This window comes from Thermobia domestica, chromosome 11 (assembly GCF_964235325.1).
Source record: "Thermobia domestica chromosome 11, izTheDome1.hap1.1, whole genome shotgun sequence".
NCBI classification, from domain to species: Eukaryota; Metazoa; Arthropoda; class Insecta; order Zygentoma; family Lepismatidae; genus Thermobia; species Thermobia domestica.
In genome coordinates, this window is record NC_137464.1 from 105053727 (window position 1) to 105079629 (window position 25903).

Sequence of the window (25903 nt, forward strand, 5' to 3'; positions counted from 1 at the left end):
ACATTTTTTGTACATTTAATTTTGATAAAATTGTGCACAAATGTAATAATACATGTTATTGACAATCACAATTCTTTGTTTCCAGATTCGTGAGGAAAGAACATGAAAAAAGGGGACGTCATTGAGATCTTGGAGAAAGAAGGATGTGAAACTCAAGAAATTTACAGAATAATGAAAAATCTGTATATGGAGAGGCCAAAATTGACATCAATAAATTTCGAAAGTGGATGAAGTTTCTAATAGAAGGAATTAAGCAGTAGACAATCAACGTAGGGAAAAGTACAAGTTCCGTCAAGAAAATGAATAATCGTTGTGTCATTTTGATTGATTTTCTTGAACAAGGGACAACAATCAACAATGTATCCACACGCTGAGAAAGCTTAAAGAACCTACCACAAATAAATGACCAAATATTCTACACAATGATGTGTTGCACAATGATAACACCCCTCGTCACAATTCCATAGAAAAAATGAGGTATTCTGTAACTTCACAACCCCAGCCATTATCCGAATTTACCCCTTCAGACTTTTATCTCTTTGGATTTTTGAAAAACAATCTTCATGAACAACACTTCAATGACGTGAAAGTTTTGGAGGCAACAATAGTTGAAAAACTTCCAGATGATTTCCAAAATGATTTCAAACTGAATTCAAAGATGACGCCTATTTACGTACTATCAAGGACAATATTTTGAATAGATTTGCTTTATTTTTATTGCTTCAGCTCATTATGGCAAAATTACAAATTCTTATCTTGAGAAATAAACCTGTTATTGTAAGATAAAGCATTACTATTAAGATTACTTATTCAGAATATTCCTTAATATACACCGTTGTTTATCTGGAGCATTGAAATAACATGTTCTTTCAAACCTTCTATCATGAAAATTCTACGATCTCGAATCATGTCATCATTGATATTATTTTCTATAATCATTATAGGCCCAAATAGCTTCTGTCATTTAAAATACAAGTAGAAATAGTATAGCTAATAAATTCTTAAGGAACAAAAATAAAAGGAAAGATTTAACACGATCATATACAAACAGTTTAGAAACAATTTACCTTATTTGTTTAATTTCGTTTCAGAACTATATTCCATTTAATGTGTTCTGAAAAATATGTTCAAATATATTTTTTTAAATATATATATATATTAGTCATTTCCAACTGGAAGCTCTGTGAAGTTCCAGTTTTGCTGCTTACATTCTCAATAAACTACACGGAGAGCGGAATGAGCAGATAAGAAACCTATCATTGCGAAAGAGCAATTGTAACGGGTAAATATGAATACCGATGGCTTTATAAGTCATACTGTTTAGGAATCCATGACTACGTATACTGCCAACACTTTCTTATTTCATCCTAATGCTTCATGCATCTCTTCTCTTTTGTTCTAGTATTTGCCTCTGTTATTTGTCTGATTCTTAAAGCATGCTTCTACCGTACTTACAACGGCTAATTCGGAATGACTGCCTTATATATTATTCTGTCAATAGTAGTGTAGCACACGTGACAATAATTTTCTCGTCTCGTCACAAAAAAAAGGACGATAAGTACTTTTCTAAAACTTCACACGAGACGAAAAATTTCACGAGTCTTGTATGTAACACTAGTTCTCCAAAGTCTTAGATCTTAAAACATTTTTTCTAGTGTTACATGATTCAAAGTTTAGAAAAGGAAATTGATAAAGTGATGGAATGAAGAGCATTTAACCCATATCAAATTTTAAAGATATGCAATTCATTACACAATGTACTCCAATAATAAACACGGTTTAAAATGTTATGTCACACCATTCGTGGATCTCTTATGACATGGCATGATTCTCATAACTTCTAGATGAAATTAAGAAATAAATTTTGTATATAAATTTACGAAACGAGACAACAAAAGCATTCCAAGAATCGAGATGACACGAAACTTATGAACCTTATTCATCGTCTCATGGACAACACTAGTCAATAACTTTCAAAGTGTTGCTCTTGTACATCAATTTATGTGTATATCAAAAGTGATATTCAAATTAATAAATTCATTTATAGGGCAAGAAAATGAAGCTACTTTACTACATCTATACAGTGTTTCTCTTCGTAAAGTATTACCAAGGATTCAATATGAAATTACTTTCAATTTAAATTCAAAGTTACTGTCTCTTCGGTGGTGAAACTTAAATACACTGAAAACTTCTTATTCATGGACTCTCGATTGGTTGTTTCAGCATTCGCGGAGAAAATAATTGTCATTAATTACTGCAGTCGCAGATAAGAATTTCTTTATCATTTTCTTATTTATGTATACATACTTGTGGGCATTACCGGCATATATGCTCTTAAGCTCGTCACGTATCACGGATATGGTCGTTCACGTTACGTCCCACGGTGAACACATTATCCGAAGAAGAGTGGAATTAAGAAAGCAAGCGACCATTAATTTACATGTTAGGTACTATGTATGGATTTTATTACAAATAAATTGTTCTATGGGATTTTTTTTTTTAATTTTAGAAAAGGAATGCTAAAATAGCATGTTATCCTCCCTAGATAGGTTTAAAATGTTTAAGATTTCTATCCAGCTAATAATACGTAAAGATGAAAGACTTTCACGGATCAAAGATCTGTGATACAATCCACTGGAAAAAGGAATCCCCCCAGGGCTAAAAACTAAAAATTGTCTTTGAAGAAGTGTGATTAATTTTTTTGAAATTATTGGAAAATTGTACAGATTTTTCTATACGTACTTTCAGCTATCAACAGTTTACATATATATATATATATATATATATATATATATATATATATATATATATATATATATATATTAAACTGTCTCTAGCACAGAATGTAAATGCTGAGGAAAGAAAGACATCAGTTGTGTAAATCGTATTGCTTTTATGCCCTGACGTTATTCTTGTTTTCGTCTGATGTAAAGATCAATTGTTACAATTGTTTAGGGATATTGGTTTCAAATTCACACTGTAATGGTCCCTTCTACAGGAGTCATCCTTTTGCCGCATTCTTCAGAAATTTTGCTCACAGACAGTTGTTCAAAATGGGCAGAAAGTACTATGTCTCAGTTCAAGAATAAACGGAAGGTTACTTCAAGCGTTTCAGGATCACTTGACACCCCCCTCCAAAAAAAAAAAAAAAAAAGCATGAAGGCTATATATTCAACCAAAAACTGTATAGTGGAATGTAGTACTGACCATAGAAAAGGCAGCGGAAGAAAACGGTATAATAAAATCATTCGCGTAGACTGTCTGTCCGCAGATTAGCTAATGATTGGAGAATGAGTTGAGTTGATTTTGAGTTTGACGTCTCGTTCAGCAGGGAGACTGTATGAGACGTGGACCCAGGCCCGTATCCACGGGGGACTATGGGGCTGGGCCCCCCTAAATTTTCACTGCCCCCTAAAATTTTCACAGTAGGCTTGCAAATGAACTATAATATGGTTGGGTTGGGCCCCCCTAACTTCTACCGGCTGCCCCTACATTTTTGGGCTGGCTACGGGCCTGCGTGGACCTACTGATTAACGTGGACTTCGAACAACATGAACTCTTGCCGGGAATCGAACCCTAGTCTCCCATGCCAAAGACGCATAAATTAACCTCTTAACCACAAAGAAACTCTAATGATTGGAGAAGTCAAATCGGAAAAGAACTATCGAAACGAACAGCGAGAAGGTGTGGAGAGACTAAACTTAAAAAGAACCCACATCTAACAGAGCAACATAAATTCGCTTGATGTAAATAAATCTACTACAAATGGAGTGATTAAAACTGGAGATACGCTATTTTCAAACAAGAAAAGAAGTTTTCTGTATACAGGAATGACGATGGTGTGAAAATATGAATAAATGATGGTGAAGATCTAAAAGATGAGTTTGTTACTACCACTCTAGGGATGCTCTTCTGCAAAATGAGCTGACAGGTTTAAAAGTTTGACTGGTAATTTGAATCAAGGTGGCTACATATCTATGTTGAACTAGGAATTAAGGAACTCGACACAGATCATTTTTGTTAAGCGAATCTGGATTATTGGATCTTTCATGAGAATAACGCAACATACCATACAGCGAAACGCATCAAACAGTGTAAGAAATTAAAGTACTTTGAATATTTTGGCCCCAAATTCATCTGACCCATAAAAAATATGTGGCATATAGTCAGAATACGACTCTTGAACAAGAACTTCTGTAACCACAGAGAGATCATTGAAATTCGTACTATTTAACATCTGGTACAGAAAAATTGACTATGAAACACATTCCCTTAAAAGGTGAATACACAAGGTGATAAATTGTTTTAAAAAAAGGTCAGTTATTTGCAGTAGTTAGATTCGTTGATACTGTATTTGTTTGAACATCACTCATTCTAGCTTGGAATTATTGTATAAAATAGAAGACAAATTCTTAGCAAAGCATGTACTATTTAATAAAAAAATATCGTTACAGTTCTGGCAAAGTATTTTTGCCGAAACTTTAACGATATTATTTATGAAATACTGTATGCTTTGGTAAGAATTTGTCTTTCATTGTATTTGTTTCTTTTACGCTTGTTAAATTGCATTTTATGTGTGTGCAATTGTGATTAAAAATGTACAATAACAAAATATCAATAAAATATTTTTCTAATACAAAACTCACGTAATTTGGGTTACAACATAATATAATGTGCTAAAATACATTGTATGTATTTTGCATATATACTTGCAAATATTGCACTCTTGATTCTAAATCTGAAAACGAAGAAATTTTGCTTTGCAGACAATTCTTAAAAGACCTTGCCACTTGGGAAACAATTGTTATACATTACAGGAACATAGCTATCATAACATTATAATTCTCTTTCTTATCTCACTTGGAATTTCTTGCAGAATTCGCTACTCTGCAGTATCTTTCTAATACAATACTAATTATAATAAATATATTTCCATTAAATAAATTATTCTAAAAGATAATGATATTAATATTTGCAATGTGTACTAAAATATTTTATAATAATCTTTTTAAAACTTAATCATATTTAGTGGCCTCTATTATTCTATAGATACACCAAAAACATACACACTGCAAACTGTTTTGTTTTGTTGTAAGTTTTTGCATTATTATAATATTAAAACAGTGGCGTAACGTGTGTTTGATACAGGTAGGATTCAAACGCTTATTTAGGATTTTATTTTAATGATTATTTATTTATTTATTTATTTATTTAGCCTGTTTTGACTTACAATATGGAGAATATCTCCTATAAGTTCTACAGTTGTCATCCATATAAATCAAATTGTAATTACAGCTTATTACACCATTTGAAGTACAAAATTATAATAAACATCACATGTTAAATTTGTTACATTATTACATCATATTCATACATCGTTATCATTTGCAAATTCCTGAACTGAATAATATGCTTTAGAAAGTAACAGAGTACGAACTTTGTTTTGAGTATTAAAATTTACCTCTTTATAATGTGATGGTAACATTATAAAGTCTCGTACAATTTAAATAAACATTTTTTTGGTACTTGGAGTAATTTTGTTGTACTACGTAAATGTCGTTTAATTGCCGCGTGTTGTATGCATGAATATCTCTTGTTTGTATAAACATCTGTTTGTTTCGTTTCACGAAGTGTATACATTTATATATGTATAGGCTTGGAAGGGTTAAAATTTTTTGTGATCTAAATATTTGTTTACATGATGTTCTTTCATTTAGTCTGAATATTATTCGTAGTATTTTCTTTTGTATCCGAAATGTTTCCTGACTGCATGCGGCTGATTCCCAAAAGATAATTCTAAAACTGAGGAGTGATTGGACTTTTGCATAGTATATCGATAATAAGCTATTTCGTGAAACTGTATCTCGTAACCTAAAGAACGCAAAACATAAAGTAGTCAATTTTTTTTATTTTATGTTTTAACATGGGTTTGCCAAGACAAATCATCATCGATGTAAACACCAAGTAATTTTGTTGCATTAGAATACTCAATTTGTTTTCCATTAATGTTTAGCGAAGGGAAGAATGAATTATTTCCTGGAAAACGAAAGTTAATTGCGACTGTTTTATCTGTATTTAGGAGAAGGTTATTTGCATTCAACCAAGTAACTATTTTGCTTATAACCTTTTCTGTCTTAACCAATACTAAATTTGGGTCTTGTCCAGTAATAACTATATTTGTATCATCAGCATATAACATGCATTTTGTGGGGTGTAAAGTTTTTATCAGACCATTTATGTAGATTATGAATAGAGTAGGGCCTAAAATAGAGTTCTGAGGGACACCTCTGGTAATTTTTGTTTGCTTTGAGAAGAAAGTGCAGGATCGATTTGATTCAACTTTTGTAATTTGAACAGTTTGGCATCTATTTGTTAGGTAGGATGAAAACCACTGGTTTGCTACGCCACGTATGCCATATTGAGACAATTTATTTAGCATAATATTGTGATCAATTTTGTCAAATGCCTTTGACAGATCGATGAATAAACCTATAACATAATTCTTATTATCGAGTGATTTCAGGACATCTGTAAGAAAATCAAATAAAGCGGTATCAATACTTTTATTCTTTTGAAATCCGTGCTGAAAAGTCGAGATAATATTATGATTTATTAAAAATTTGCTAAGACGTTTTGCCATGACTGACTCAAATATTTTTGAAAATGTCGATAGCACTGAAATAGGTCGATAATTTGTCATGACATTCTCATCACCCTTTTTAAAAGTTGGAAGAACCTTAGCATTTTTAAGTAGTGTGGGAAATATACCGTTTTCTAACGAGAAATTTATAAGGTAACAAAGTTGATATGTGATATGTTTCGCACATTTTTTAATTACAATGGAAGGAACTTCATCCATACCTGAAGAACTGCTGTTTGATAAAGATTTAGTTATTCCTATTAACTCCCACTAAATGGCTTTTAAAACTAAGAATTGGTTTCCGACCCCCACTGTAAGCAATAGATCCTGCCTAATAGAATCAAAGTTGTAAAGGAATGTTACATTTTTAATTGATCAAAAGTCAACTTTACCAACTATAACTGATTAAAGATGGCCGGACTGCCATTCACTAATATCATAACCATGGAGTCTTAGCAGTAGCAGCACATTGAAGCGTTGAATGTATCAGCTAAAAAGAAGAAAAATCGGATGCAAAATGCATTAGAATAGTATCATAGTTGGACAAAAGTATATTGGAGAAATTAAATTTTCACAAATTCTCCTGCCCTGAACATGGATTTCAATGAAATATCAAGTACCGCTCTCACAGTCGGAATAACAAAAACAAGAACAGAAATTCTATATATTCAGAAAACAGTTAACGAACTCAAGAGAACTGAGGCACTGCAGTGGCTCAGTGCTACATACTTACTTCTGAAGCTCGAGGTTTGTGGTTTGAATCTCGTCAAATGGACTTTGTGATTTACAAACGCCGTGTGTGTGAATTCTTCCGTTCCCTAACTCTTTCGTCATTCCACAATTATAATTCATCTCACAGTCTCCCTTAGCGTCGGTGCACAATCGTAGGACGTTAAACTCAGAATACGAACTCTTCTTCGCTGATTCTTCCATTGCGTACCTAAGGTAAAGGTTATGGTACTTAAATTTCCATCTTCAAACTTCTACTTCAAGGTCATGTAAAACCATACTGTTCTTATCGTAATTTCACACTTCTAGAAGCACATTTTCTTCACCCACATTTATAGAGGTTGAGTAGCATATTTGATTCAACGTAACTTTTGATACTGCTAACACTCCAAAGCTGTAACTTTACAGTAAGATCGTAATACTAGACACCTTCATATAAGAACTAGAATTCAGTTATCGCCTCAAGACTCCTACACATTTGTTCGGCCTACGAAACTACTTTGGTTTCAGCCTTTGCTTCCCTTCTTCACAGGCCAGAGAATACGTTTACGGAGTTATTCTCTGCAAAACAAATTTTTCCCTTAGAATGCGCATTCAATCGAAGTGGAATGATAAAAACCCAAGTCTGAACAAGTGCCAACTGTGTGCAAAAATTCATTTCAAATGGTTCACCCGTTTCCACTGATGAGACTGAAAACCTCGAAGTAATTGTCATATGTTGAGAAAAAAATAGAAACTGGTCTCTTCTCTCGCTAAAAGTGGTATTTCCGGAAATGCTGTAGTGGAATTTCCGGAAAACTTGTGGCATATCCCCACTTGTTTTGAATAAGGAATTTATATAAATAGTTTCATTATTCCTAATATGTCCCTAATCTTAATTCATTTCAGAAAAGTGTAGCAACCATTCTTTCTCTTCCAACCTTTTTCTTCCCTTCTAGATGAAATTTAAATATATATATATATATATATATATATATATATATATATATAAACAAACCTTTAATTATTGTAAATGAAAAGTCTAAGGGTCAAATTTTATGCCTAGAACCTTAAGGAATTTCAAGATTTGGCCATCTTAAAACAATTGGGTAGCTTCTATCCTTTTTTTCCCATCTTGTTTCGTCTCTTCTAGAGGAAGAATATATCAGGCCTCAGGAATTTTGATATATATACAATATCGACATTTTAATATATTAATTGACATCCCTGTTCTCTCGTTCCCCGTCAAATTTCCGAAAATAATTTTTTATAGGTACTCTATGTCACAAATCATGTCCTGTCCAAATGTCAAGCTTCTTGCTTAAGTGGTTTGACGTAACCGTTGATTAGTCAATCAGTCCCTAACTCAGGAATTCTTTTAACTAACGTATGGAGATAACTGAAGGAAATGTGTTCCTAGCAAGCTTGAAATTACTATATTTAGGCTATGATTTTCAAGTTATAGAATCCGGAAACTTAAGATGAAAAACACCATATTCTTAATTTGTGCAGCAATAGAAGAATCAATCTTTAAAGTTTGTTAAACAGGGCTGTGTAAACATAAATATGTATTGTTTCTATATTGTTGAGTGTTTCTTTCTTATTCCTGCTGTCAATATAATACTTTTGAAGTCACTGCGCAAGACAGAATAATCTGTGAAAAATTAATTTTCTCGTTATAATTTTGTGCAACTGAGATGCTGTTCCTAATGTATTGAACATCCGCGTTATCTATCTACACTACTAGTACATTAGGATTAGACACTACAATTTGGTGTTATTAGTCAAGCGAGCTTTTTTAGTCATCTAGAAATGACAAAACTGCCTTTTGATTGTTCATAGTTTGACATCGCTTCTCAACTTTGGGCTACATACTGCAAGACGTGATCTACAGCTTACAATGGGATCCAAAATAATAATTGGATTTAAAGCTCAAGTCAGTAACAAAAAATCGAATCCGGGAACTCGCACAGAGAAAGCACATGTTTTAATAAGTTCTTTATGAAGGATCCAGGGCCGTAACATGGGGAGAGGCAGGGGACAACTGCCCCTCCAGGGAAGCTACCCGCCGTTCGAGGGGGGCCCATTTTAAGACAAAATTTTCTTACTCCATATACGATACGAACATGAAACAATTATAAATGTAGCATCAAACAGGTTCACTACATTACATAAACAAAACAACACACGGAAGATAAATAAAATAAAAATGAGTCATGGGCCCATTTCAGTAAAATAATGTCTGCTACTAGGGGCTTTAGAAATAATATTTATTCGTATGGCCTTGAGATTTGTCAATATTGTCCCCTTAATTAATTTGTCATCTATGGATCGGGCCGAGGGGCGTAACTAACGACCCTGCAGACCTTGCCCTGCAGGAGGGTCCACAGGCTCCAGGGGGCCCATATAGTGTAAGACAAAGATGGAAAGAGGGGACCCAAGAATTAGAAAAACAACTTTTTCTAAGGGGCCCAAATACGCGTATTAATGCTTGCCCCCCCCCCAAAAAAAATACAAGTTACGGCGCTGGAAGGATAACTATTGGCTCAAGTTGGAAATTTAACTAAGTAAATTTAATAACGGGTCCAACACAAACTCTGGTGACGGAAATATAGATGATCGTGCGAAATTTGCATTTAAATTAATTCCAAACAACATTACTCTAGGTTTCATACCCAAAGATATTGAGGCTTAATAAAAATATAGAGTGTCTCAAAAGTCCTCTGACATAGGGTAACTCTGTTATTATCAGAGTTACAGTAAAATGTAATAGGGAAAACCATTTCCAAATATGATGTTTTCAATCTACTGATAAGAAGACTGCAACTCAACAATGAGAAAGTAGAATAAGAAGCAGTACAACTACATCCCGCTATGTCATCTTTATTGGATGTTATACAATATTTATGAGGTAGAACACCTCATAGACCTGACTACGGTGTTCGTTACAGCATTTTTTTTTTTTTTTTTGTTATTGTTACTTGTAGGAAGCATTTTGCACATCATAGGAAAACAACTGAAAAGTTATGTTAGTGTATCTGATCAAGTTTTTTTTTTACCCGAGTACATTTTGTAATTATACTTTGATTGAGGAATTCCGGGGTCCACATTTTCAAATTTAATAATAATAATAATAATAATAATAATAATAATAATAATAATAATAATATATATATATATATATATATATATATATATATATATATATATATATATATATATATATATATATATATATATATATATATATATATGTACAGAGGGTTGATTAATCGTTGATTAATTCGTGTGTCAATGTCATTTGTTCACTGCAAAAGTGGTAGGAGGTAAAGCCGTGCAATTTGGTGTAACTTTAGACGAAGGAAATAAGTTTTGGTTCGCCGTAGAAACATGTCACTTGTACTAAAGATTGAAGAGATATAGGGTCAAAGGTCAAATTTCGATTTTTCCCTTATGGGACTGCAATGTTAAATTATGAAAGAGCCTGAAAAAACGTAGTGATAACAAAGAAAAATCTGTATGGTATGATTTTACATCGCAAGCCAACCAAATATGCGTCAATCAAGTGTCAAGGTCAGAGGTCGCTCTCAGATCAAGGTCACAGGTCATCTTAAGAACCCATTTGACATAATGAGATATGGACATTACGTTGTTTTCAGTGTATTCAAATGGGTTCTCAAGGTGACCTGTGACCTTGATCTGACAACGGCCTCTGACCTTGACACTTGATTGACGCATATTTGGTTGGCTTGCGACGTAAAATCATACCATACAGCTTTTTCTTTGTTATCACTACGTTTTTTCAGGCTCTTTCATAATTTAACATTGCAGTCCCATAAGGGAAAAATCGAAATTTGACCTTTGACCCTATATCTCTTCAATCTTTAGTACAAGTGACATGTTTCTACGGCGAAGCAAAACATGTCCTTCGCCTAAAGTTACACCAAATTGCACGGCTTTACCTCCTACCACTTTTGCACAGTGAACATATGAAATTGACACACGAATTAATCAACCCTCTGTATATATGTACAAGGAGTAGTCAAAATTTCCCGGAATTTAATTACCGCTTTTTACTATCACAATAAGTAAACATTTACTTAATAGTCTTCTAAGTAGGCACCTTCGGAACATACACACTTCCTCCAACTGTCCTACCATTCCTGAAAACACCGACGAAAGTCCTGTTTTGGTATTTTCCGAAGTTCAGCCGTCGCGTTGGGTTTGATGCCTTCTACGATGGCAAAACTGCTGTCGGTGCTGTGTTTTCTTTAAACTAGTTTTACCGTAAACTGATTTTAATGTTATCAAACTAAATATCTGAAGCCTATTTTCTCAATTTGCACATGAACTTGATGTTTGTGCATTGTTTTAACCGCGACATTGCACCAACTGATCACCACATACTCATCCGTTTAGTTATACTACTCGTAAACTGACTGTATGATCCGTTCACACTTTGTTATATTCATAACTAGATAAATGAGGACTGCACTGTTCAAGATTTACTGTGATTGCATCAAAAATACCAAAACTAGAACATTCAGGGAACTTTTTGGCTGCCCCTCGTATATATATTATCTTCTAGTTTTTATTGTTTTTTTTTCTGCTTTTAGATGCTTTTTTAAAAGCAGTTAATATATTTTTAAAGGAAGTTGTTATTTTCTACTTTTTAGTACTTTGTTTTTGTAGTTGGTTACTTTTCTTGTTCGATTATTTATTTGTTTCACTTTTTTGTTACTCTGGTAGTTTAGCTAGGTGTCCAAACAAGCATTTTGAGAGAGCAGAATTAGTTGTGTTCGCTCTTACTACTCGGAACGCTTCACTTATTTTAATTGACGTACTCAAACCAGTAAGAATATAATAGTTTCTCCTAACTTTGTATACGGAATTACTACTACTCGGAACACTTCAATAATTTTAATTGATATACTCAAAAACTAAGAAAATAATAGTTTTTCCTAACTTTGTATACAGATAACTTACTACTCGGAACGCTTCAATAATTTTAATTGAGGTACTAAAAAACGTAAGATAATATTTTTTCCAAACTTTGTATATGGATATATTACTACTCGGAATTTTTCAATTATTTTAATTGTCGTACACAAAAAAAGTAAGGAGAAATAGTTTTTCCCAACTTTGTATACAGGTACCTTGCTACTCGGAACGCTTCATTAATTTTAATTGACGTATACAAAAAGTAAGAAAATAATAGTTTTTCCAAACTTTGAATACAGGTACCGTACCTCACTACTCGGAACGCTTCAATAATTTTAATTGACGTACTCAAAAAGTAAGAAAATAATAGTTTTTCCAAACTTTGTATACGGATACCTTACTACGCGAAACGCTTCAATTTTAATTCACGTACACAAAAAGTAAGAAAATAATAGTTTCTCCTAACTTTGTATACGGATATCCTACTACTCGGAACGCTTCAATTATTTTAATTGACGTACTCAAAAAAACTAAGAAAATAATAGTTTTTCCTAACTTTGTATACAGATACCTTACTACTCGGAACGCTTCAATAATTTTAATTGAGGTACCCAAAAAAGTAAGAAGATTATAGTTTCTCCTAACTTTGTATATGGATATATTGCTACTCAAAATTCTTCAATTATTTTAATTGACGTACACAAAAAAAGTAAGTAGATAATAGTTTTCCCCAACTTTGTATACAGGTACCTTACTACTCGGAATGCTTCATTAATTTTAATTGGCGTATACAAAAAGTAAGAAAATAATAGTTTTTCCAAACTTTGAATACAGGTACCTCACTACTCGGAACGCTTCAATAATTTTAATCGACGTATACAAAAAGTAAGAAAATAATAGTTTTTCCAAACTTTGTATACGGATACCTTACTACGCGAAACGTTTCAATTTTAACTCACGTACACAAAAAGTAAGAAAATAATAGTTTTTCCTAACTTTGTATACGGATATCCTACTACTCGGAACGCTTCAATTATTTTAATTGACGTACTCAAGAAACTAAGAAAATAATAGTTTTTCCTAACTTTGTATACAGATACCTTACTACTCGGAACGCTTCAATAATTTTAATTGAGGTACTCAAAAAAGTAAGAAGATTATAGTTTCTCCTAACTTTGTATATGGATATATTGCTACTCAAAATTCTTCAATTATTTTAATTGACGTACACAAAAAAAGTAAGTAGATAATAGTTTTCCCCAACTTTGTATACAGGTACCTTACTACTCGGAATGCTTTATTAATTTTAATTGGCGTATACAAAAAGTAAGAAAATAATAGTTTTTGCAAACTTTGTATACGTATATCTTACTACTCGAAACGCTTCTATTATTTCAATTGACGTACACAAAAAAACTAAGAAATTAATAGCTTTTCCTAACTCTGTATACGAATATATTACTACTCGGAACACTTCAATTATTTTAATTAACTTACACAAAAACGTAAGAAAATAGTAGTTTTTCCTTACTTTGTATTCGGATATTAAGTTCTGACTCTGAAAAAATTTATACTACTCGACAAGGACTGAACTTATTTATACATTTTTCTTTTATTAACCCTTTAACTGCTACAATGTATTAGTAAAAACTTGACCTCTGGAGCCAAAACGAAATTTTGATATTTCTCATTTTATTTTTATCGATTATTCGTACTGCATATGTATAATATTCGAAAACATAAAAAGGTACTTCTCTTTGTGCACTTTTATATAATATATATTTTTTTCGAATTTACATTATATATTCCACTTTGTAGGGGTAAACAAAAATTGCAATGTCCAATGTTCAAAGTATATTGAAGCCTGGAGTTTTGACTCTCTTATATTTGTAAAATCAAAAAAAGAATAAATTTTTGTTATATTTCTTTTATAAAAGTGTCCTTCTGCTGGCTTGTACTAGACAAAACGAATGAATTATGTTTTATGCATATATTATGGTTATTTGTAAGAAATGGTTTTATGGTTTTATGGTTAATTGTAACAAATAATTAAAGTGCAGTAAAATATAAATGTACTTTGAACATTTGAAATTCATATGTATTGCAACAAGAGTTATGCCACTGTGAAACTAATAATGTACGAAATATATAGAGGCCAATGACATAAATAGGTCTACGGGACCACTTGCTTAAAGATTTCAACACATTAAAATGATTCCCGTGGGCTATCTTGATAGCACACAGCATATGAAAGCAATCAATGTGAGGCATCCATAAGTGTCAAACGGCACAAAATAAAAACAGTGAGACATTGAGCTTAAAGGGTTAAAGCTCAAGAATAAATTGAATGTTTCAACGGAGATAAGACATGTTTAAATCAATATCCAAATATGCACAAGTAAGAATTAAATATATTAGTCATTAGAAATTTCAAGAAGTGCCAGTTGGTTTCGAGGGTAGATGAATTTCACTTACCGAACACTAACTAGAAAATAATTTACTAATTTATTTTTAGATACATCAAACCCTTTGCTGAAAATTATTGGTATGAAAACGATTTTCCAAAATTGTGTATCTTATTTTACAATTATAGGCACAAGTCACCATATTATACTTTGTCACTCCCACTTCTTAAATTATATGATGACTTTTGCTATACCGTACTATTATTCATTAAGGAAATATTTATTTTGTGAGACATGAATAAAACTGCTTGAGTCGTCTTCTAGAAAATCATCCTTAAAAAAGTCATCCCTTGTGAAATTTTAAAAATAAGAAAAGACATACGTCATATCATACAGAAACATTCATTTATAAGCTATGTGCGCAATAACTTGAGTTGTTTACGAGAAAATCATCTTAAGAATCTTACTTCCAGGACTACTCTTTTGGTGGATTAATTAGGAAGAAATAACTTTAATATATTGTAAGATTACTAATGAAAAACATATTTATGAAACATTAACAAAATCTACTGAGTGGGTTTTCAAACAGCCGTCCGAACTTAGCTATTTTTTTTAAATCTCTTGTCTTTTTATAGGAATGTTAATTATATTTTGATTTACAAAAGATAAACAAAATCATTAAAGGTGTACTTGAGAAAATCGTTCAATAAATCTTACTGACAGGACTACCCTTTTTGGATCATTTAGGAAAAATATCTTCAATATGTCGCAAGATTAATACTGAGTCGGTTTTCAGACAACCGTCCGAAAATAACTCATTTCAAGAAAAATCACTTATGACATTTTACAGGAATATTAATTATTTTTTGATTTATGAAATATAAACATCATTAGAGCTTGAGAAAATCTCTTTTTAAATTTTAACTCTCCAGTTTTTAGTGGTAATATAAAAATGTGAAGAAACAAAAACTTGGAAAATCTTATAAAAACGTGGAACAACATGGCTTCTAAATGTCAGGGCGAAAGAACAGACAGATATGCAAAAATCGCTTTCTGGGCACTATAGGTCATGAAACCAGGAAAGTCGTTGAAACTTCGAATTTAATTTTGTTTCGCGATCACTACACTTATTTCACTTCTATTGTTGCATCGCTCGAAACAACAACAATAAATAAATAAACATTTAAAATTTACTTACCAGACCCAACATTCTTGAACAGGGGTTTTCACGTTTTTCATTATGTGATTATTATAACAAAGAATTATTGAGGATACTACCGTAACAATAGTCTATAAAAAACATATTTCTTAGCAATAAATTACAAGCATTGAATTTACATAGAACCGAAATTTAACTCTAGTTTGTTGTAAAACATCTGAGTTATGATATTGAGGAGTGGAAAACATGTTAAAATAAATGAAATAAAACAATGCGACTCCCCAAAAGCAGGTAAGTGACTATTAGAATCTAATACAAAATTTTTATTTTAGATATCTACTTGTTTTTTTGCAGTAACGACATTACGTTTTTTTTTTTTTTTTTAGGGTAGGATATAGGTTTTTCGGTATACGAAGCTATAATATTTTTCTTTATAACATTATTAGGTTATTGATTAAATGTATCGAACTCAAGGAGGAAAAATGTCCTTCTTTCATTGCTGAAGATCTAAATGAAACCAGTGTTTTTACGGTTTGTAAAATTAACTCTATTACTACGTAACACGTATAAACATTCCTCAGAAATGATATATAACTACAGTGTACATCATTTTATGTATATTGTGTATTCTTAACTTTCAATATATATATATGATATAACTATTTGGTTTTTGAAACTAGACACTTTTATTAGTAGTCACAAGATTTTTTTTTAAAAAATATAAAATTTTAAGCTAGAAAATGGATACAAAAATTGTGAACGCTTACCCGTACAAACTACTATATTTTCCATTTCTTAAATAAACTGTATCTATAATAAATTTTATCATATGAGCGGATTTTTTCATCATTTCCTCTCTGTGCCACTTAACGTGTTCTATTTCCTCAATGTTTACTTCTTTACTCTTCTTTCTCACATTCCACAAATTCTGAAGAAGTTATTTCAAAAACAGGTTGGAATTAAACCTTGATTTTCACTTAGGAAGCTACTGCTGGTACTGTAATTACCTTGGATTTATGGCTTGTAAGTCATAGTCTTGAGAAAAAAGCAGACTTTTGAATGATGTAATGTCTTAAATTTCGGTGTCTGTATCGGGATCCTACGGTCAGAATACCATACACATGTTACGATTCATAAATTATGGAGAAATTCCCAGAAAATTTTCATATTAAAAATCCTTTTCAAATTTGGTCGACCTCATCGGGATCCCAAGGTCAGAATACCACGCATGTGTGAGAGCCATAAATTAGGAAGAAATTCGAGAAATTTTCCCAAAAATTTCCATATAAAGGTCTTTTTTTAATTTGGCCCGCATTATCAAGATTATAGGATCAGGTAGATACCTGTACGGAAGAAACCCCGGGAAATATTAAGAATTCTAGGTTCTCTTCAACTTGCTAACAAGGGAAGTATGAATGAGCTCATATCGAAACCTACCGTAAAACTTCACTCAGAGGAAGGAAGCCCCACAGAAAGACCACATACAAAAAAGCAGCTGCGTTTTCGAAGTGGAATTAACCAAAATGGCAGATTGAAATGTCGCTTATCTAAGTCGACAATTGCACAACACGTTCAGTACCACCCATTGTAAACGGCCTGTTAATAATAAAAGTCAATAACAACAAGTGGTGCATACTATACCTAAAGGGAAGTCGTATGGTAAGGTGAACCTTGACAGCAGCCATCTTGAAATCCGCCATCTTGAATTCAGGTCAAGTTTTGTAAATAGGAATAGGGCAATATGATACATGATTTTGGGCTAGAATTTAAGCAGAAAAACAACGGTAGCAAGTTTTAAGATACGTGCATTTGGTAAAAAGTTACAGGCATATTTATTGTGTATGTTTCCATGTGAACAACTCCAGAATGTTCACACGGGATGTTCACACAACTCCCGAATGTTTAAACTAAAGATCCAAATATCAAATTTAATGACTAACTTTAGGGAATTCCAAGATATGGATGTCTTTCTTTATAAGTCAAACCTATTTCACCCTGGTCCACCTCGAATTTACAAAAAATCTCCTTAGTGGTACCTAACTTCACAAATCCTACATACTGTGTAAATTTCAAGTTTCTATCTTAGGCAATTTGTCTAGGCGTTCATCTGTCAGTCAGTCAATTGGATATTTTATTTTATATCGTAATGGTAAACATCGGTATCGGATAAGTGTAATGGTAAGCACCATTTCCGATTAAATTGAGTTATTGGATGGAATGGATTTTGTTCAAGTGACAGAAGCGTCGGAAATGTATGTAGGGCTACCTGAAGATGTCAGGGCAAACTTGTTTGGTATATGCCAGTGTATTGAATGGGATGGGAGTAGTCAATCTTCTTTTGCAGTTTACTTGTCAGTTAGGTAGTCCAACGTTACGTAATCATTAACGCTCTTGTCTTTGGTGCAAGCTGTCCCGGGTTCGATTCCCGGTGAAGGTACTCGTTTAAAAAGAGTGTAAAAGGTTTTCCAGACCAGTCATTGTGTGTGAGGTCTTCCGTAATTCCCGAAAATAACATTGATTCTCGGAAACAAGTTTATTTCAAATTCCTGTGTTAGGCCGCAACAATTAAGCCTTATCGATGCCTGCAGTCTGTATTGTTAAACGACAGGAAGATAATATTTATCATTTTTTTTTTTCAAAGAAAAAAGTGCATTGTTGTGTTGTTTCGCTAAACGGAGGACGGGAAACCGAAATGTAATTGTAATTGTGTCTTCCTTCTAGAAGGTATATTGTTTTTCAGGCCATAATTTTTATTTAAAGTTAATTTTATTTTAAAGTTACACGCTATACCCTAAATTTCTATCGGTTCGGTTCTATAATTGCTTTTTCGTTAGTATGTGCGAGAACTGATGAGGAAATTCAGTATTAAAATAATTATTTTCGTTTATTTATACTAGTTACTTAAGGATAGGCAACAGAGTAAGTTCTGCAAGCTAGCTTCGAATCCTTGAGTATATGCCGACGCATTTATGAGTTGAACGAGCACAGTGTTTAAAAAACAAGAAGCGGTGAAATTAAACAGATGAGCACAAATTGTGTTTGTTAAGTGCTAATAATAATGATAATCCAGCAAGGTACGATTCTGATCTTGACCCGATAAATACAACGGAGTTTACTGTTAGTCACAATATTTATTGCACGTGAGATTTTAGGTGATCTTTTGAAATCGAATAATGTAATAAAACTATGAATTCTATAGCGTAACACTGATCATCCTGTCGTGTATCACCAGTGGCACGCGTGCCACAGTTTGAAAACCCCTGATCTAAATGAATTAATGCAAATATTACATACATTAAGGATAGTAATGATTAAGAGTAATAGGTAGATCAAATTAAGTAAATACATAAACAGTTAATTACATATAATCCATTTAAAACATATGTAATTGAATAGGAAGGACCGTAAGTTACACGACATAACACGTAGGCCTATGCTTTGATATTATTAAGTAATTTCGTTATTAACTTCCCACAAAAGAAGGAGGACATTGCTCTTGATTTTCTTTATTATTGAAAGAAACGTTACACACTTAATTCTTTCAAATAGAAAATACAAATTATTTTTAATGACTTCAACTTATTGTCAAATTTTAACGATTTGCTACTATAATGGAACAAAATTTTAATAGGCTGCATTCTGCTATCTAGTAAGCAGATTGTTTACTCTATTCGTTAGTAAATATAAACTAATGTGGGTTTATTTTATTAATTAATAAGTGAATCGCTGATTTGAGAAATGTAGTAAGTCAGCCATATGCCAAAAATGAGTTTACATACAGCTTTGATCCTTGAAGGGTAGCTATACCGTTCAGTTGTGATTGTCACAAGTCAAGTTAATAGTTCGTTCAATATCGAGCTCCAACAAGTATCCCTGAGTTGAGAAACGCCAGAAACCATTCACTTAGGGCATTATTAACAATATTGACCTATGACGTTTCTCAAATCAGCGATTCAAGTGTAAACTAATGTATATATATATATATATATATATATATATATATATATATATATATATATATATATATATATATATATATATATATATATATAACGAAATTACTAATAAAATATTATATGGATCAGTGAGGATTAATAAGAATTAATTTCTAAACATGTTTATCACTATTATTTTTTTCTCTGTTCTTAATTACTTTTTTTTCTAAAAATGGAAACATGTTTTAATCAAGACCATACCAGGGGCGGATCCAGGACCGACTTCTGGGGGGGGGGGGAGCTGGGTTGTCATACTGCTACTTAGAACTACTTTTAAGATCTTCCCCCGGATTCACCACTGGACCAAACCCCCCTGAGGGATTGTAGGAGGTCAAAGCATTCACTATGTTTCAAAACGGTCTAAGTAAGTTTTTTTTTTTTTTTTTTGTTTGAGGCCCCGCGTAGCTTACTCGCTAACGCTCTCGCCTTCGGTGCGAGCGGTCCCGGGTTCAATTCTCGGTGCGGGCACTCGGTCGAAAAAGTGTAAAAAGCTTTTTCAGGCTATCCGTTCTGAATGAGGTTGCCCTCATTCACACCAGAAAAATGCCGGAGCGGTGCCTAACTTATAGGTCCCAGGCCGCTTCCTTTCTTCCCTTTCCCCGGATAGTATGCTCGTCATCCCTCATACGTGACAGCCCAGAAATCTAAATCCTTTTCTTTAAGTTGTGATATAGTGAAAGTTTACGGGTATTCGTCACATATCATGAATATTAACAAATAATTCGAGTTACTTAATGACTTTAAATTATTTATTAAAGCGGTCTCTAATATACAAAATATTAAATATTTGTAAAGGAACTCTCAAACATGGGGAAAATGAAGTACTACTTATAATACATGATTGAAAAAAAAATAACTATATTCACATCATTAGAACATTTTGAATTATGTTCATTTTTTTTTTTATTTAATGTAATAATTAAATTATTTGTATGGAAACAGATTAATTAATTTTTAAAATATCGAAAAGAAATGTGTACTTATGACCCATAAGTTTTCAAGAACTACATATATATACTTTTTTTTAAAAAAGTGCTAAATAAGTAGTACTATTTTCTTTACAGGATTTTCGGATGAGAAAATAGTTATTAGATTAAATTTGGTATGAAGACAGAAGGATGCAACATGGGAAGAAGTACATAAACCCCCAACGATTAATAAAAGAAACTTCCGGCGTAGTTCAATCGCGATTCCCTATCACGATTAACCATGACAAATATATACACAAGTTCATCAAGACTGCTTTTGTTGCTAACAATTACAAAGGAATACATACATATCTGCGAACTCGCTATACAGCTTGTTGCTATAGCAGGAGGCTTTCTTTTGTTTATCACAAAGTGCAGATATCCTGCAGTTTCATACTTCCAGATAGATGCAATATGTCACAATTTCCTTAGAATCCATGCCCGTGACATCTTCAGGAAAATACGTTGGTAAAGGAAGACATCTAACCTGGCAAATACCCAGTTCACCAGATCATAACCATGTGACTTTTGATTCAAGGATAGTGTTATAGAGCCATTATATATTATGAAGCCGTGAGTTTTTCACATATCCAAAAATGCTTTCTAGACATTATTACCAACAGAACTGTGGTTTGGAGCTCTACAGGGTACATGGGACAAATTTGAGGAGTATCGGTACATAGTGACACTGACGACGAACAAGTAATGCAAAATTTTACATTACCTTATGAAATAATGTAAACAATGTAATATAGTGTTCATTTTAAAAAAAAATGCATTTTATTATAGTTATTAATAATCCCTATTCTATCTTTTCTTCTTTCGTAAATTTTAAAAGACCGTCGTGTAATGTGCGGACATGGGAATATGCTTCACTCATTTCTGAAATATATTTGTTATATTTTGTTTGTAATAAGCCATAAAACTCTCAAATAAAGAGCAGTTTTATTTTATGTCGTTACAATAAAAATGTAATTTCAAATAAAGCTATTATCAGACCACCTACTTTGTGTAATCTTCCACGAAAATAGCCTTGCGAGTGCATGTATTTCCCGATAAATTGTACATTAGCATTTACTTTATCATTTATTTCCGAATTGCTATTATTTAGTTTCGATCTCCTTACATTTGTTTTTCACGTGTTTCAAGCCACAAATACTCTTCTACATGGCACTAAGCTAAGAACATTTGACACCGTATTTGAATACTTTGTTAGTTATTTCCTGATGCTCTTCTTTCATTTAGAAAATTTGGTTGCCAAAACGCGAAATTAAAGTCAACGATGTTTCTCTTCCTCGTCGATTATATTTCGGTTCTGATAACCACTTACAAATATTTATACTACATATTTTATTTTCATTCATACTATCATTTTCGTTTATTTAGAAAGAAAATGTAAATAAAATAGCATCAACAGTGGGTTACTAAAATCACACCACATACTATAAAGGTAACCAAGAAAGTTCTGTCTCTTTTTGTGGAGGTCTGTGTCCAATTGGTCCTCACAATGTGAGTTGAATGCGAATGGAGATAAGGTGAAGGTTAGTTGTTGGCGTGGGTATATCCAACATACTACTTGGTTGTGGCAGTTCAGTTACACCGTGAACTTGTCTAAGGGCAGAGTGAACCTAGGACCTAAACAGAGCGACATAAGGGCGTGTATGCTGTACGAGTTCAAACTGGAATCAAACGCCGCCGTAGCGGGCTGGAAGATATGCCAGGCCTCTGGTGAGGGTGTCGTGTCTACGTGGATAGCGCAGCGCTAGTTCAACAAGTTTCAGGACAGTAACGAAACACTCGAAGACGCATCACGTGCCGGAAAACCAACACATGAACAAAATGAGGATCTTCAGGTAGCAATTGCGGCGAACAGTGGCCAGACATGTAGGAACTGGGACTACAATTCAGTGTGAGTGTAGAAACCATGCGGGAGCATCTCCATCGATTTGGGAAACACTATTAGTTGGGTCAATGGGTCCCACATGATTTGACTCTGGGCCAGAAGGCAACATGAGCAGACACTGTGTTTCTTTATTGTCTCGTCTTAGGAAGTAGCTATTTCAGGACAGAGTGTTCACATGGGATGAGAAGTGGGTCCTGTACGAAGGCAAACGGCGCCGCCATCATTGATTAGCATCCCATGAACCGTTTGCGAAACAGTTGAAAGCAGCACTTCACAAGAAGGTCCTCCTGGACTGCTCGCGGCATCGTGCATCGGGAACTGCTACCAGCTGGTCAGAGTATCAATGCAACCGTATACTGTCACTAGTTGAGCCGTGTTCAAGAAAAAACTAAAAACTCTGGAGCCATCACTTCTGAATAACAAAGGGTTCCTCCTTTTACAGAACAACGCTAAGTCTCACGTGGCAAGGATGACCCAGGACACCATTCTACGCTTTGGATGGGGAAACACTATTGCATCCACCAAAATTCCCGGACATTGCATCGTCCGATATCACCTGTTCCATACCTTGGACAATCACCTTAGAGGACGCCAGTTCAAATCCCTAGTAGTGGTGCAAACTGTACTTGATACCTTCTTTTCACGGCCCACCAAGTTCTACCGCAATGGAATCCATGGCCTTCAAGAATGTTGACAGAAGGTCGTCTATGCTTACGGGGACTATTTTTGATCTTCCAGATAATTTGTAGTTGACATATCGATGTTCGAAGGTAGTGGGTGAAAAAGCGACAGAATTTCTTGGTTACCTTTATACAAATTACTATGGCAAGTTGTTTATTTAGCTCTACGACTGTAACAATTTACTCCAAAATTTGATTGAATTGAAGTAGCGTTACACTGAGAAAAATCCGTTATCCGGATAACGATATATTGTGTAAATATACGGTTCCTTATGTTTACTACGGTAATCAGAACGGGGCACACGTTATCCATATGTCACTTACTTTTTCTGCTTAGACGTTACATCATGCCGTTGCAGAATGTATGGCATCTAACAATCTTTCGTATACTACATAGATATACGTATGTTCCATACTCTGATCGCCTATATACAATTCTTTCGTTCGTACGGAAAGTACGGAACACTTATACAGAAAGTACGTATAAAATACACATTTTCAGTTATACGTTTGCTGTACGTTAAGTCCAAAAACTACAGGATTTACACATGTAACCTATGTTTATACCTATGCCACATACGATTCTTCTCTCAGTGTAGTCAGACATAACGCAGAAATCTATTTCAAGGGAGAGGTCCAAATTCAATACGACAATAAATAATATTAAAATTTCTAAATTCATTCCTAAAATTATACTAAATTTACATAAAAGTAGGGATATCGGAGATGGGTCTATACTCCAAATGCCTATCCCATGCGTGCGTATCTGTACATGTGTAAAAATTTAACACAACTCTGGTAACACAGGACCGTTATATCAAATTATCTCGCTCATTTTTTACTCTATAGAATTGTTAGATCTGTGAAAGTAGCCTCTAGAAATAAACTACAACACTAACTGCGTTTGGAATTACTAACAGTTGCTATTACTTTTGTTATTATAACGCAGATCTTAGCCAAACTCTTTCATGCAGCCTATCGAGTTTTGCAAAACAGTACGAGCAACATTTTGGGGGAGCATGGGCGACGATCCTAAGGTTTGAGGGGATCATGAGCCCCAAAATTTTTTCTGGACCACCTTTAATCTGGATATCTTCGCTTGGGTACCTGACAACGAACCTCAGATACCTGAACGCACCCTTCCAGAGTTATTCAGAGTTATTCAGTACATATCTTCGATATCTTCGGCATACACAATTGTAATGTTCTTGCTTACCCCCTTTGCACAAAAGAATATTAATTTGACTATATTTGTGGTCAATTAGACCTACTTTTAACTTAAATATTTTTTAAACAAATTATTATGACAACGACAAACCCACCCTCAAGTAATGTTGTCAGCTTGACTAGAATAAAGCTTTCTCGTCTCCTCTCGTAAACTTTTGTCAAACTCCCGCCTCGTCTCGTCTCGTCTCGTTTCTCGAAGAATTCTTTCTTGTCTCGATTCTTGGAAGCTTTTCTTGTCTTGTCTTGTTTTGCAACTTTTATGTACAAAACTAATGCTCTATTTTTTCCCTAATTTCATCTAGAACTTATCAGAATCCTTGCGCGTCACGAGAGGTACATGCAGGGACGGATTAAGGCTTTTGGGGCCCTGGAGCTGACTATTTTAAGGTGGCTCTATGTTACGAATAATTCCAGCGCATAAAATTTTCTTTACTGCCTTCCACAGCCTCATAGGCTAATTGAAACACCGAGAACTATGCTAGAATATTTTAATGTGCTCCAAGTTTACAATACTTAGTTTAATTACATTCATTACTAACAGTTAAATGCTCATATACTGCAGCGTAACATACAAATGCCAATTACAAGTCAAATGGTCAACAACCCCTGTAAAAACACTAATAAACTAAAGGAGATTTGAAAAACGCCCTAGATTTGTTCTAAGTAATAACAGAGATATTTCAAAGGAATTGTCACCTAAAGTTAAAAATTTGGTTGGTAATAGAGGCCCAAAATAGCTCACTCCTTTACAAAATAAGTATCATGAAGACGCTGGTGGAAGAAAACTCTAGCGATATCGCGAGCGTAGTAAGCGGGAAAAAAATAGCATAAGTCTGAAGCCCATAATATAATAAGTTTATTGCTATATTTTAGTGTAAAAGAGAGGGATTTCTGGGGGTCCCTGAACTTGGGGGCCCCGGAACCTAGGCTCCATTGGCTCCGCCCTTAATCCGCTCCTGGGTACATGATAGGGATATAACAACATTTAAGCCATATTTGTTATTGGAGTATATTGTGTAATTATTGCGTACATTTAACCCTTTCCGGATCCTGGCTTTTTGGGCTATTTTTTAGACTTTCAGTCAAGCAGCTACTGTATCATCACTATTTATCCTAGGATCATGGTTCATACCTCATTCTCTTCAGAATAAAGCTGGCTTTCAAATGGTACCACCTGCATGCTCTACTTGCATACCATATACCAGAAGCGGGAAAAATGTCAAAGTGAAAGTTTCGGACGGATTTTTTTTTCTCGAACTTTGGCCCCCCTGGCCCCC

The 25903-nt window shown here is 33.6% G+C and overlaps 2 long non-coding RNA genes across 16 annotated transcripts in view; one reads left to right on the forward strand and one right to left on the reverse strand.

Annotated features, from left to right (window-relative positions):
- LOC145664340 (uncharacterized) overlaps positions 1-2756 on the forward strand; it is a 513034-nt gene extending 510278 nt beyond the window's left edge. For all 15 annotated transcript variants that reach the window (XR_014127400.1, XR_014127403.1, XR_014127396.1 and 12 more), the window contains one exon: positions 86-2756. This is a non-coding gene — a long non-coding RNA (uncharacterized LOC145664340). The remainder of the gene's footprint in view (positions 1-85) is intronic.
- Positions 1-25903, reverse strand: part of LOC145664343 (uncharacterized) — a 345141-nt gene that overhangs the window by 120006 nt on the left and 199232 nt on the right. The window lies entirely within an intron of this gene.